The 13,495-nt window shown below is 38.1% G+C and overlaps 1 long non-coding RNA gene across 1 annotated transcript; it reads left to right on the top strand.

The window, feature by feature from the left end:
• The first annotated feature begins 302 nt into the window (after positions 1 to 302).
• On the top strand, positions 303 to 7,085 carry LOC128816886 (uncharacterized). The gene is made up of 3 exons (XR_008440045.1): positions 303 to 349; positions 5,278 to 5,353; positions 6,980 to 7,085. It is a non-coding gene; the product is annotated as an uncharacterized LOC128816886 (long non-coding RNA).
• The last annotated feature ends 6,410 nt before the right edge of the window (positions 7,086 to 13,495 follow it).

The raw sequence follows: 13,495 nt of genomic DNA, 5'->3' as shown, positions 1-13,495 counted from the left end.
TCTCTGCAGGTCCTCTCTGCCCTCAAGGGAATCAACAGCTGCTCCCAATTTAGTATCATCACCAAACTTAGTATTCCTTCAGGGCCTGCATCCAGGTGGTTTATGAAGATGTTGAGGAAGCACTCACTGACAAGGATGGAGTCCTGTGGAACCCCACTAGTTACAGGTCCCCAGTATGATGTCACCTCATTCACTACAACCCCTTCTGCCCAACCCATGACCCTGCTCACCCATCTCAGGATGTGTTTACCCCCGTAAGTGCTGGACATTTTGTCCAGAGGATACTGTGATAAAAAGCATTACAGAAATGAAAAAAGGATAGATCAGCTGGCTTCCCTTGATCAGCTAGGTGGGTTATCTTGTCATAAAAGGAAATTAGGTTCAACAAGTAGGACTTTCCCTTCATGAAGCCATGCTGGCTGAGACCAGTGACAGCATTTATCCTTCAGGTGCTTTTTCAATACCTCCCAGAATAATAATATTTTCCATAATTTTACTAATATACTTCAGATCACTGAAGCCTATAGTTCCTGGGTTTAACCTTTTTACCCTTCTTGAAAATAAGGACAATGTGGACCAGTTTCCAGTCAGCTTGAACCTCTCAGGATTCCCGAGATCATTCAAAAATCCTTTAGAGAGGCTTTGCAATGACATCAGCCTACTCTTTGAGGATTTTTGGATGAATCCCATCAGACCTCATAGATATGTAGGGATCCAGTTGCACAAGTTCAGGATCGAGTAGGAGATCAATCTCACGGTCATAGTCCTCAAGCTCAGGGCTGTGTGACTCCCTTGGTCCATCACCCATGTTGAAGACAAGAGGCAAAGAATGCAGTAAACATCTCTGCCTTGTCCATGTCACTGTTTGTGAGGTGACCATCCTCATCCTGTAACAGGCCAATGTTATTTATGCACTGCCTTTTGCCAGTAAGGTATTTGAAAAAATTCCCCGACATTTCTGGCAGATTCATCTCCAGTTTAGCTTTGGCCACATGATTTTTGTTCCTCCAGTGGCAAGCAGCATCTCTGTAGTCTTCCCACGTCACCTAACCTTGCTTCCACTGGGCATACACCTTCCTTCTTCACCTTATTCCAAAGGCAAAAGCCAAGCCAGTCTTCTGCCTCACCTGCTTGATTTCTGATATTTGGGAATTGCTGCTCCTGTGCCCTTAGGAAGGGATATTAAAAAAGTGACCAGCACTGAAGAACTCCAGCACCTACAAAAATGTTTTCCTAGGGTACTTTATCTATTAGTTTCCTGAGCAGCCTGAAGTCTGTTGTCCACATGGCCAGAGTTGAGGTTTTGCTGGAACTTTTCCTCCTGTCAACAGAGATTTTAAAGTTCCTCCATACATTCCTCATAGTATTGCTGTGACACATCAAAACCTGAGGGGTTCTCTAACACAAGAAACTACATCTCTACACTCATCACTCTTTATATCTGTTTTTTAATATTCAAAATATTTGTGGTAAGGTTTTTACAAACATTTTTAGCCTCTGTGTAACTGAGAACTAGCCTGTTACCAGTAACATGCAAAACTATTGGACAGTTACTATTGTGATTGTAAATTAAATGTTAGAATTAGATACCTGGGCTTTAGAATGAGTGCTGAGAAAAAGGAGACATTCTCATTTACTATTCTTTCAGCATCTCTGTTTGAAGGTTTGCATTTTGGAGACTATCAAGACATAACAAATGTCATCAGCTTCATTATAATTAAAGCTGAGTTTCTGTAAGATGAACAAGAAATCAGCTCAAACTGTGAATTTTCTCAGTCTGTAGAATACAGATTTTAGGCATTCTCTGCTGAGATACGGTCTTCACAGTTTTTTATGAAAATGTTCTGTATTCATTGTCATATCCTCATTATACCTGTTTTTGCCTAATCTGCCCATTGAATTATACACCCTGCTCAAGATCTTTAGGCCCTCCAAAACTACATAATTGTATTTTTGTTTGGTGACTCAATTTCACTGGAATAATTTTTGTTCTAGGAATTATTATGGTGATATAATAGTCTTCAAACAATTTATGAACTTGAAATATGGGAAATAAATTCTGTCAGTCTCTTATGTGAGGCACAAGCTTATATATACAATCACCATATTCTGTGGGGTGGAGGTGCTGGATATAAAAGTGTGTTATTTGCCTAAATCAAACCTGTAGTTGTTGCTACACTCATGGCTCACCTCCAACAGTATCTGCTCACCTTTAGAAAGCTAAAGCCTATTTTGAGCATGACATTTGAGAAGCACAAGACAGATAGAAGCTTGTCTTCTATGGCAATGAAACCCTGGGGTGCTCAAATCATCAGCTGTAGAATGAGTTGCAAATGAGTAGGTGGACCTATTGAAGGTGTTATGAAGACTTTAGGATCAATCAAGCAAAAAGAACCAATTTAAGGACATGAAGCTGTTTAACTAGTTTTTATGGGATATAGAGAGGGAGTAAATTATAAAAGTCAGTGTCATAGTCTCTTTGCTATCAAACTGAGATTAATATTACCAGAGCTTTTCCTAAAGTACATCACTTCTGCAGTTCATTGCAAAAATAAGAGTCATTGAATGAATCAGGTTGGGTGCCCTGAAGGGTGCCTGGGTCCGTCCTGTATTCAGAGAAGCTCTGATTTCAGATCTAGACTGTTCCTGTTTGTCATTGCCTACCTCCTTTGGTTGCTGTCTGTTTGTCCAGTCCTCCCCCTCATTACTGAAGACATTAAACAAACTCAGCCCCAGGCCCAAGCCCAGAGTAGGAGCAATGGAGGACAAAGCAGGAGGTTGTCTTGCCCCATTGTCTTTTTTCAGTAAAGGACTCACCAAGAGACCTCCATAAAAAGCCTTTCTCCAAGTGAGAGGTACTAACTCTGTAGGTGAGATTCCTCTTGTTCAAGCTGTGGAAAACCAGCCTAGAGGGTTAGAGCATTTATGGTGAATTATCAAAGTAGAGCAAGAACTGAAACCTGAAAGTTTTTTTCTATATTGTGGCTACAGTATAGAAAAAAGTATAATGGAAGTAATTTTAGGTATACAGTATCTAAGTGTACAAGATCCCCTCTATACATTTACAAGCTTAATCCAAATGTAAATGGCATAATTTTTTCTCATCAAATTAATTTTTATGAGCAGCTTCATTTTCCTAATACTAATTCTATGAGTACTAATATTTATGTAATACTTTAAGATTGATGGTTAGAACCAAAAATTATTATTGTGATCTTAAAATCCAATTTTCAGAAAAGCCTATTCCTCTAAAATCAGAAGTATTAAATCTGTGAAATAAGCAGAAATTGTTTTCATCTTGATTTCCTGGGTAGTTCCATTGAAATGAATCTCTGTAACTATGGGCATGCTTAAGAAAAGAAACACCCTAGTGTTTCTTTTCAGCTCTGCTGAAGAGAAGCTAAATTACCCATAAGCACAGTTCAGATGCTCAGCCTACTAATGCAGCACTAAATCCAGTGGAGTTCACTCCAGGGGAAGAAAATATTTTCTGGCTATCACAAAAATTACACATATTCCCTGGGAGGTAAGTTCTGGTCCTGACCTGACTTAAAGCAAATATTCATTATTTTATATTAGGTCTTATAATAAATGAGCCTTCAGTGGAAAAGTATCTTCCGATAATACATGCCCAGCTCAGGCATTGTGCTCTAGTTCAACTATAGAAGTAGTTATGATAAAAAAACCACTTTTCCTTTTGAATTTGTGTGTATGTGTACATGTGTTCACCCTCACATTTTATGTCTTTTGAAAACATTGTATTAAGGGAACCTTTTAAGTCCAACTTAGTCTTTAAACCTCTTCAACAACTTTTTTGATAATAAGTTTTACAAAATAAGGTATTAATATCAGCAATTTAAAACTCAAAGCACTAATAGTACTGTATTCAGACTAGGCTTATAACTTGGTCCACCTGCACAGTGGAGACCTCCACTCTGGCCAGGGAAATGTACTACATCTTCTCCTGGAAATACCACGCTGTGTTAACTCCTGCTGCAAGACTTTTGTGAAAACCTCCCTGCACACTGCTCCATCAATTGTGAGGCATCAATCTACATCTGGTGTACTGCCAGAGCCAGATAAGAAGAAAAACCTGTCTTCACTGCAGTGCTGAAAGACTCCTTCAACAATGCCCATTTCTTCTACTTTTAGAACACCTTCCCATCTAACTTTTTCCTGCAGTCAATGGGGAGACACAGGCATCTGCAAGCTGCAATTAGTCTATTCTACATATTTATCTTGGGATAAGATGGATCAGGCAGTAGAGGAACCCATTTCTCTGCATCGATTTTAAAAGCTACCCAGTGATTAGCTCTAACACAAACACCTACACCTCACACCCAACATTAATTGAAATGGATTTTACCCTGTCTGTATCTCTGATCCTTAGGGAGAAGTAGGCTATAGGAAAGTTCCTAAAAAGTCAGAGCCATTTCATGAAACTTGGGTCTAACAGAGCTCAGCTCTGTGTGGGGAATCAAAGGAATCAAGGTTACAGCCCAACACTCCTGAAAAGGTATTTCTGTACAAATATCTTAACTTGGCATTTCCTTGGGGTTTGATTCTTGGCATCTCACAAGATAGAGTACATTGAGTAAAAGGATCCATAACTTCTACAGTGTCCTGTTATAACATCACTGTCAAGCCAATATTTACCTTACTATGGCTTGAAAGCAGCTGAGCATTGTTTGGGGAAATCTGGACTTGCACCATGTACATTCCTGCTGCCTGTCATAAAACAAAGCCTGTAATAAAACTGAGTGTGACACTGTCAGGCTGGTTGATGTGATCATACGAAATTTGAAGAAAGATACTAGCAAATCAGCTAAAAGGGTCACAAAGACTAAATACAATTAAAAAGACAGTGAGAAATGCATCCCAGTTGTGTACCATTTACATTATAATCAGAATTATCTTGAGAGAAAATGAAAAATATTCAGAAACACATTCATTTGGACCAAAAAACACTTTTCCTGTGTTTCAAGTTCTTTTTGTATGTGCTAAGCTCTCCAAATTGCTACACAGATCAAAGTTTAAGATAAACTAAACTACTTTTTCCGAAATGTTTTTATTGAGTTTAGTTCAAACATCTGCTTTCACCTTAACTACTCTTTGTTGATGTAGCTAATTATTACAATTAATTTAATTTTTGAAAGAAAGAATTTGCATTCTTCAGATTGGAACATCATACAGGAAAACAAATTAAGATTGAAATCTGTGAGAACTTTTCTAAAATTGATCTGACCTTTCCCAACTAAATACTTTTGTTTTTACCAGAATGGTTAGAAGAACCTGTTTTATCAGAACATTTCTCCAATTCTGCCAATTTTGATCCATTTTGAGTTAAAAAAAGGTAATTAGATTTCCCAGCACTACTACTCTCCTGATCAGGAATAGCTGCAAGATCACAGAGGGGACTGGCCTGTACACCAGTGCCCTAGGAGGAGAATATTTCTTTTAATATACTTTCTACAATACACAAGAGGATGCTCAGCAGCTGGTGGTTATGTGGAGAATATAAAATTCTGTGCACGTTCCAGTCCCTTGCTCTCAGTTGTGCACACATCCACACTCCCAGACCCTGCCTTGACTCATAAACCTAACGATCTGTTCTCTGTAAAGACAGATGCAGGTTGTTCCTTAGCCACCAGTAACAGTTAAAGCATCTCTCTTTTCCTTGGTGCCTTGGGACTGCCCTCTAATGCAGACAGTCTGAAAGAGATAATTTCTCTCATGGTGCTCTTAAAAAAGCTGCGGCTTCTCTATCAGATGAAAAACCACCCAAAGAAATAAAGATTAAAAAATTAAGATTATTATGATACACCTTTTATGGAAAATCTAGAATGATTCAGTGAGGACTATAAATTTAGAAGAATGATTCATTCCATTAACATAAAATATTTCAGCAGGCTATCATCTCAGATTCCCTTTCTAAAGCTTCACAACTGCCTTAAAAAATGTAAAAATCCAAAGCAATTTTATTATATTCCTGATAAAGAAAAGTAATGAAATTAAGTGTTTGATGTTTAATCTTGCACTGTCTTTCCACCTGCCTGTGGGCACGATCCTGTGAGCCATCAGGAGTCTCACAAGTTTCCTGCAGCATTTAACAGCCGAGCCAGCTTATCCTTCTCCTTCCTCAAGTCAAAGCATGGGAGTCTTCTTCTTTATCATTTTTGTGGTGCAGTTGACAGGCAGGCACTCCAAAGACATAAAGTCATGTCCTGTGGCTATCTAGGACATCTATGACAATTGACAAATCTATGATATCTAACACAATCCCTGTGTTCCTCATCTTAAATGCGAGAGACGGGGTTTAATTATTCAGTTATTTAAGATACAAAATAAGCCACAGACCACACTGCACAGGAATATCTCTGCTGGTGTAAACCAGTCTCCTCTGGTCTCCCTCTTTCAACATCTGCAATTCTTGCAAATAATCCTTTTACCTTTCCTTACCATTATGAACATAGAGATTAAAGGCACACAAGTTGCCCTTTCCTTTTGTATGTGTGACCCATACTACTACAAATCAAAGAGACACAAAATAATTCCTCAAGACCCAACCTAAACACACAGACTTTCAGAGTGCATATATGCTTTTATGCTTGTATATATAAAATTCCAATAAATACATAGTGAACAATAGAATTTAATCCCATCTCCTGACTGGCAACACCCTGTCAGACAAGGACACATCTATGCAGTTGTAATTTGATTTCACTTTCCTACATATTTTGACCTGTTAGAAAACCAGGCTCTAATAATATGTAACATATCAAGATGCAGTAGATTTTTTCAGGATTCTGCTCTTGCACTCACAGAAAATTACCTTTGGTTACCATATTGACTTAAGGCAACTTGTAAGAAATTGAGGAGTTTGTTCTGAATTACTCTCTTTTCCCAGTGGTATTGCTTTTACCCATAGAGGACCCAGCACTTTTAATTTCTACCTCAAGTTTCCCTATCCCCATTACAGGCAATGATGAAAGAAATGCTGCTGAAGAACTTTCACTGTCATAAAAGCAGGATCCTGTTGAAGAAATGGACAAATCACTCTCATTCATTTGCTACAGACTGGCTCTTTTCTGCAATAAAAAGGTTTTATTACTCATAAGACAAAGTAAATTAATTTTAGTTTTGTGTAATATTAACCAAAAAGTTCAGACAAGAAAAAAAACCCAGAAAAAAAAAAATCTGTTTCTCAAGGTGATGGGTTTGCTAAGGACTGGTCCCACTTGCCCAACATCAACATAGTTGTGGGGGTTTTTCCACTAGAACAATCATCTTTCCCACAGTGGTTCATATTCCTGTGCCATGTGCAGTGATGATTAACTAGTTAGATGGGAAATACTTTTGATATGAAAGACTGTAAGAGAGCCACCTGAGAATACCTTACCTGGCTGGGGCACTCAGCTGAAACATTGCCATAAGAGTTACAAAGAAGGACCATGTTTGGAGGCTGAATTTAAATCAAAGCTTTTAAACATCTTAATGGTTGCATGACTATTTAGTGTGCCTCTGCTGTTATTCTTTGTTTAAGACCTAAACCAGAAAATGAGACCCTGTTCAGGTCCTCTATTCAAGAATCTTAGTGGAAAATCAACTCGACTGTAAATCCAATGCAGGACTAAGTTAGGAAAACCAAAAAAGGATGATTTCAGCTCTTTCATGCTTTAGATGTTACACAGAATTTTGTAGTAGATGTCAGACTTAGATGCAGAATGTGGCCATCCAGTACCAAAAACAATTATAGATGTACTCGCAGCTGTTTTCATTTTGCTATTTTCTTACAGTATTACTGAACTTGATTAAATATTTGATATCACATGGAGTAAAATCTGGGCTGTATAAAAAAAAAATCAGTGGAGGGTTTACTATCGACCTTGTGAGGTTTCAGAAACTGCCAAATTTAATGATTTCCTCATTAAGAACACACTGGTTTTGGTACCTTGAGAGTTTTGACTCTCAGGAGCCAGATGGCCATGAGAGTCTCTCTTTCTGCAATGCACACAGGTGGAAGTAAAGCTTAGAATTGTGAATACTAGAGAGCTCTGAAACCAGACAAATGAACACTAAACACTGACTCTGTGATATTTCAAACAAAATATCACCACAGCTTTAAGATATGTAAACAAGTCTCATGACAGCTCAGGGCCCGGAAAGAGAGAATGCATCCAATATGTAAAAAATATTTCATTTATGTGAAAGAATTTGTCGTTTTGGATGATTTGTTCTCTTCATAAATAACCATGTTTTGATATGCCATTTGCATGAAGGTTTGTAAACAAGACCAGCAGATGATTAAAAGAACACAGCAAAAGGCAAATTGGGGAATTTAATTTTAAGACTATTTTGCAAGTAATATTCCACACATTTTCTCCAGCTCTGCCACGCAATTTCTAAGCTGATGACAAAAATCCCACAAATCTGATGGTAGGCAGTAACTCAACAAGTGAACGGAACTGATGCTAATCTTACTTCCAGAAAGAGAATATAAATCCTTTGGAGATATTTTCCTCCAGTTCTGTGAAAGCAGAACTTCTGCAGCACAAGAGAGGACCTCTTGGCAACATGTTTATTCATTTAGGAGAAAGGTCTGCTGTCTGTAGGAATAAAGCCATCATTCTCATACATATTGAGAGGGTGTAGGCATAGCCATGGTTGGAGGTGGTTTTTCTGCTTCTTTTGGTCATGCACTGTGTATCACTGATCTGGAATGATGTTGAAAATATTTTTTGTTCATAATAAAAAAAACGCCATGAGCAAGTAGGATTTCTGAAATGCTTATTTATGTCTAAGTGAGACTACAGCAGAAAGAACAGCTCTTCATGAATATAACAATATTCATTCAATAACTTCAATAACAATAACTTCATTCAATAGGATTCTGAGCCCCCTCTGTATCAAACCTCAAGAAAAAAAGCAGATAAAACAGTCAAAGCAGAATCCATTATTCCATTTCAATTGCTTTCTCAGTAGATTAATGATTCCATAACAGAAAAGATCATATTCAGCAAAGTTTTGCTAACCCTATTAGTCCAGGAAAGTTTGCTGATATCTTACAAGGCAAGAAGAGAAATCTGAACTAGACTGGCCTTTGCAGCTTTTGGATTCTTGGAAATGTGAAGAAGGGAGCTGATACTCTGAGCCTTTCTTATGTGCAGTCCCACAAGCAAATGAGGAAAGTTATAGGATGGCCTAAATAAAATGCATGAGCACTGCTGGTACCTAATAAAATACCAAATATGCAAATACTATTGATACATGGCAGCATTAAATTGCAAACACATGCTGCAGTAAAGGGCAAGCAGCCACTAATAAATGTAAACTATTAACCAGCTCTTCAATAAAAAAAGCCACAAATCATGCCAGGACTCACTGTGAGTGCTGCAGTGTATCAGCAACTGTTCTATTTCTGTTCAGGAAAATAATCAGCACAATGAACAAAAAAAAAAAAAAAACAAACCCAAACAAACAAAGAAACAAACAAAACAAAACAAAAAAAAAGAAAAACAAAAAAAAGGGGGAAAAAAATCTGCAAAAGCCATTGAGATTACATAATAATAATATAAATACTACTTTTGCTTCCTTATTAACAAAACTCATAAAATCTTTGTTTCAGCTGAGGAGATATTTTTACAGGCTTCTACCTTAGGCCTGATTTTTATTCTTTTCACGGTTCTTTTGCATTGTCCCGCCTACATGTAGGGCCTTGAAGCAGGAATCAGGAGCTTCACTCCTGCTCTTATAGTATCTATATTTTCATAAAACCGTTTTAACCATTCAGCCTCAAAATATTTTGAAAACCTTTATCTCCTAAATGTGGCAGCAAACTGCATGAAAAAAACAGTTCCCAGTCACTGCCCAACCCCAAAGGGGATCAGCAGCAGAGCAGTTTGCAGAATGCCAGCACACTTCACTCTTCAGAAGACCCTCTTTGCAATCCAGCCAGCTGTGGAGCTGGTGATGGGAACTGAGGGTTTGTTGCTGCCATTACTGAATTCAAAGGAACCTTTTTCTTGTGAGCAGTGGTGCTCACATCATCTTGGCATGGGACAAACCCAGATGCTCTTCAGACAGGGGACTGAGGCAACTGGGAAGAAAAGCTGGGATGAAAACAAAGAACTGCAGTCAGAAAATACTTCTGAACAATGGTGCTACATTTTCACACAGAGCTCAGCAGTGAGTTTAATTAAATACTACACATATTTACTTACTGAAAAACCCTGTTTCATTAACATAAACAGATAGGGGATCATCAGTGCATGACAGCCCATAGGGCACCAGGGGAAATCTGTTTTGAATTTTGTACATCAATCAAGTGATTCATATACATGGCATTTGCAGCTGATGACTGCCTGAATGGAGTCTAGTGATTTTTCCACCAGGGTACACCACTAAAAACCCCTCATTAATAGATAATCAGCTTCTACTGATCAACTCCTCGGCTGCATTCCAAAGCATCTGTTTCGCCCATTTTGTGATTTAGAGATGCTAAGTACGATAAAAGCAGTTCTGTGTTATTTCTTTACTCATTAACCTTATTATACTATTTCACCCTCAGCAGTGATTTTTTTTAAAAGAAAGTTGATAAAAAGCAAGTGAAAAATACATTAGCCCACTAAATGGCCCATTATTTCATTATGATTGTGCTAACAATGTAAGAGCCATTCTAAGTAAATACTATATTTTAAAGAAAAAACTTCTGAGAATAATTACTTTTTTAGCTGAACTGTTTATCAACAGACTTTTAGACTTCAAGATTTCTTTTCCTACTAATGTTACACAGTGAAATGAATGCAAAATTAGTATGTGAAAAATGGCTTAGAGGAACAACATTTTTTATTCAAGCTATGTAAAATGTGTATAATTTGCTCTTCAGATTGATATTCCAAAGGTGGCTTCAAGCCTTTTTTTCCCACTGCATGGTAATACAAAATGCAGGGATTTTTCAAACAGTACTATCTGTGTCTGTGACCATATGGTGGTTTCCAGTTTTGCTTTACATTACTGCACCTGAAGCTATTTATGGTCAGAACACTCACGTAACAGCTATATGTTGTTTATATATTTCAATTTGCAGGTAATGTAGCCAGGGGCTAATCACACATAGATCAGATTTGCCACTAGTGTTTTCTGATGTCTTATTTTCAGGTCCTATTAAACCTGACAAAATGATAGGTGTAAAGAGAGAGAAGACTAAATAAATAAACCAAGAGGAAGGTTTGAGGGAAAACAAGACTTTCAGACTAGTTTGCTGTAGTTTTCATTTGTTTCTTTGAAAATTGTAGCTGCTAAAATCCTAAGATACAGCTGGCATCCAAATTAAACCCCCCAAAGGTATCACATGCAGGGCTCAGAAAAGCACACAATTCTATGTGCCTACTTTTTTTTTTTTTCCAGGTTGCTTTAACTCTGTAGATTAGGCAATAAGCCCCAAAAAGTTTTTTGCTCCTGATGATCTGCAGAGCTGAGAAGCCATCCAGGATCTCTGGGGTACACAGATCACATGGTGTTGCCAGTGGTCTGGTTTGCCCCAGTCCTCTCCTGCGAAGCCGTGGTCCTTGGCCCATTTCCCAGGATATTGGCCCAAATGGCAGCTTGCCTCTCTGTGAGCTGCCTTATTCTAAATATGTTTGACCTTGCTCTGAGGGAAGGTATCCAGAGCCAATTCATGCTGGTGGGAGCTCAGACTGGCTTTGCTCCATCCTCACATAATTCTGCTCACATAGATGAGAAGATATATGGGAACTGGATCCCTCTCCAATAATACCTTCTGGAGTCATAAACTTGTTCCTCACTATTTCCCAGTGTATCAGAGCATGTCTTATGTCACACCTTATTATCACCATCATCCTGAAACATTTCTATTTCAAGCTGCTGAAACTTCTCTCCTTAGAATCACACAAATTCCATTTAGTGAAATACTGCCCATACTCAGCAAAGCCCCCTTACTGGCACAGCAGTTCTGTAAGCATGAAAGGTTTAGCACAGGCTTTAAAACAGATAAATGTGGATAAATGAAAAATTTAAATAAACCCATTTCAGCAACAGACACAGAACAAATTACACAGCAGTATCACTGGCTCAAAAGAGCATCCATAACTATGGGACTTTCAGGAGATGTAGCTGGAACATGACCCTCTTACTTTTCTATCACTTACACTTTCTGTGAAGGGGATATGACATCAGTGATTACACTTGGGTTTTCTTTGCCACTAGGGGTTATATACAAACACATGAAAATTAAAACTATCCTGGATTTTGATACAGCTTAATTTCCATGTGGCTGGGCTATGCTGAGTAAAAGTGTGCTGCAGCCTGGGGCTGGGGCCACTGTCTTCAGCCTCCCTCAAGGTCCTCAAAGTGGAACCCTGAAAGTTTGTGTTTTCCAGCTTCTGTTATCTTGGAGATGCTTCTGGACTGCAGCTTCTTGGGTTTTTTTTTATGGATTTGGCCTGAGTTATTTTGAATTCCAAGACAGAAATCTTGTGAAAATTATAATTTTCATCTGAAATTATCATTAGTGAGATTTATCAGTACTCAAGCAAAAGACTTTCTGCTTCTTGGTTGAAATAGTAATCTGAAGGTACAATTAAAACACCTCTTACCTATGAGTCAAGTTCAGGTACAAACCAGTTGTCAAAACATCCTCTAGTGGCTCTGTGCATATGGGTCTAGTCTTCACAACAATTAATGAAATATCTCTATTTAAGTGAATTAATGTACTGCTTTTTGCAACTGAATCTCTTCCCAGGCAGAAAATTATATTTTTAAAGATTTATTTACCTAGATATCAATGAGAAAAATAATTTTTGTCAGCATAAACAGAGGCTTTGTACGCAAAAAAAAACCCTTGTAACTGCTACCCAATTTATTTTCTTCACAGCAGAAGAGAGATATCTGTACATTTGTAATGTCACAGACTGCTTTTTTGTTCAAGCTGTGATTTATGTTCCAGAGTCTGGGTGGAGAAAACTGCCAAATTTTATCACAAAATATAACCCAAGCATCCCAAAGCAAGCTCCATTGCTTTGATCACTGTTAATGAGCTAAACATCATGGACAGTTTTGCTGGCTTAGCTTCATGGGATTCCATGGAGTTAGGACAGAATGAAAACTAGATATCCCTCACCCACATGGTTATGGTATTCAGCAGGTGTGTGTGATTTTCTCCATGCACGGGATTTCAGCAATATCATTCACTGCGGGATTTCCAATGACAAGTAGCATATGCAAAATATAGGATAAAATATGTCAGTAACCAGTGGAATAAGATGTTAAAGAAGATGGAATTTGATCCAGGGAGGTCTTTTTACAGCACCAAAGTTAACTTGGTTTCATCCCTACCTATCTTCCCACAAAGAAAAGCAGACTGTCTGCTGACTTTCTGGTAGAATCCATGTCACTGCATAAACTGACCCATCAAGAGTCATATACTCAGAAGCTGAGAACTTCAGTCCAAATGCATGGAAATCTCACTTCATCAGAC

This window comes from Vidua macroura, chromosome 1 (genome assembly GCF_024509145.1).
Source record: "Vidua macroura isolate BioBank_ID:100142 chromosome 1, ASM2450914v1, whole genome shotgun sequence".
Lineage (NCBI taxonomy): Eukaryota > Metazoa > Chordata > Aves > Passeriformes > Viduidae > Vidua > Vidua macroura.
This window is presented reverse-complemented; position numbering and strand designations above follow the sequence as displayed.